Genomic DNA, 2422 nt, shown 5'->3' with positions numbered 1-2422 from the left:
GGAACACAGCAGGCCAGGCAGCATCAGAGAAGCAGGAAAGTTGATGTCTTGGGTCAGGACCCTTCTTCAGAAACTATACAAGTCCTGACTCGCAACATCAACTTTCCTGCTTCTCTGATGCTGCCTGGCCTGCTGTGTTCCTCCAGCTCCACACTGTATTATCTCTGACTCCAGGGTCGGCAGTTCTTGCTATCTCTGAGTGAATTAAATTGGCTCCTTTTCTCTTAATGGAGTTCTTAAGTTTGCTTGGGTCTAGGTAAGGGGGAGAATCAATGGAAGGGATCTGTTTTCAGTTAATCTCATTGTGACCAACTGAGGGGTTAGGTGAATAAAGAATGGGAGCCAGTTCATACTTTCTCACTTGGGAGCTTAATAATTTAGGGTCTCCCCTCTGGAATCGTAACAAATTGGGGAATCACATTTCTGAAGTCAGAATAGGAGCGTTCTTCTGTTGATTCATCTGACTTTGCCAATTCTTCAGTTTCTCATGTCTTGCTTCCACATTGCCAAGGTGTTATTGCTCAAACCCTCTTGTCCCTATTTTCACTCCAGCATGTCACTGATATGCATCTCTGGCCAAGGGTTTCAGGGTCACCAATGATGTCCACGTGTACCTTTGTGGTACACCCTGCTTCCTTCCCCACCATCCATCAGTTCTGCTCAATAATGAATGCAAAAGTGGATATGTTTATACCACTGCTGATATGCTGTTAATAGCATTTTTGTTTTTGCATCAAAAGGTCACAGACTAAAACACCACTGCACACTTGAGTACACAACTCTAATACTCCAGTGCTACACTGAGGGAGTACTATATTGTCAGAGGTGCCATGATTCAGATGAGAAGTTAACCCAGATCCCTCCTATCAGCTTGAACATGTTAAACAAACTGAAGGCACCTTTCAAAGAAAAGCAGAGTATTTTCCAAGAGTCCTGGACAATGGAGTCCCCTCAACAAAGACAAAAGATAGATGGTGTAGAGCTGGATGAACACAGCAGGCCAAGCGACATCAGAGGAGCAGGAAAGCTGACGTTTCGGGCCTAGAACCAGTATTTGCGTTGAGGCAACAATGAATGCACTTCAAAAATGATAATTCCATTGGATTTGGAATATGTTGAGAATGTGAAAGGCACTATGTAAATGCAAATTATTTCAATTATTTCTCTTTTCTCCGAGACTTAATAATTTGGGAGAGTCCATTCAGTCTCTTGCCAGCCTCCATATAAGTAGTTATAAGTTTTGAGTTGACAGGAGAGTGGTTTTATTGCCATGCACAGTATCATCCTTTGTTATCCACTAATATCAAATCTAAACAAGCAGTATAAAGCTGGCTGTCTTGCCTAATTTCCCATTCCTAGTTAATTGTACTGTTGGCCATGCTATATGCACTAATTTTCCACGCAAAGGGAAGCTCTTTAAATTGAACAGGGCTAGCCTTCCTTGCTACCAGTGCACATGGACAGGATCAGCCTTAATTTTGCTGACATTGATTTCTGATACCATTGACATTATGCTCATGGTGTTTGCATCAGAAGCATGATCAATGTAAGGTTGAGGATGGTATAGAATGCATTCAACATAGATCAATTTCAAAAGTATGAGACATGCAAGGCTGACTGTTGTACAGGATAAAATGAACATGACCAACAAGCTTTCAATCTGAAGGAAAGCAGCAGAGCACAAAATATAAACCTCATAAGAATTTAATTGCTATAAAAAGCTTTGGGAGATCCTAAGATTGTGAAGAGTCTTAATTTTGAAAAGTTAATTTTTTTTATTAACTAAAAAATCTAATGTGATTAGCAGTGTGCAACATTCTTGAGAATCAGCATCAGTGTCGGAAACATTACTACGCTCAAAAAAAATCAAGGGTGGGAATTCTGGCTAGAGTTAACACTGGCTCCACAAGATTGTGTCAGCATGCAGAACAGATCAATTGCATTAGTTAAGGCACTGAAATTGTAGAATGTTTTAGCCAACCCCAAAGGCTAGCACTGAATACATGCTACAGCCATATCCCAATCACACCCATGTGTGGGGATTCTCTACTGGAAGCCTGTCCAAATTGTTAAACCTATTCTGGCTCCGAGAAATCAGGAGGGCAGAACATTGTTTGGGACATATGGAAATTCTACCCAGCTGGAGATGTGCTGGAATTCCGTCAGAATAGAAAACATTTGCTCAACACATGTACAAAAATTTCCTGCACACCTCATTCATCATCAAGACTATAACCAATTTGGCTCAAAAGCACACATTCATTATCCATGTTGCTCTCATATGTTTCTGCCCCACCATTTCCCATCATGTTGACCAACACATCATCCAGATGGTCAACACACCATACTTGACTGTCCATCATAAACTTCAACATTATGAAAGGTTTAATTATGACAAATAATGAGGAATCTCTTCAATGTC

The sequence above is a fragment of the Rhincodon typus genome, chromosome 9 (genome assembly GCF_021869965.1).
Source record: "Rhincodon typus isolate 14 chromosome 9, sRhiTyp1.1, whole genome shotgun sequence".
NCBI lineage: Eukaryota > Metazoa > Chordata > Chondrichthyes > Orectolobiformes > Rhincodontidae > Rhincodon > Rhincodon typus.
This window is presented reverse-complemented; position numbering follows the sequence as displayed.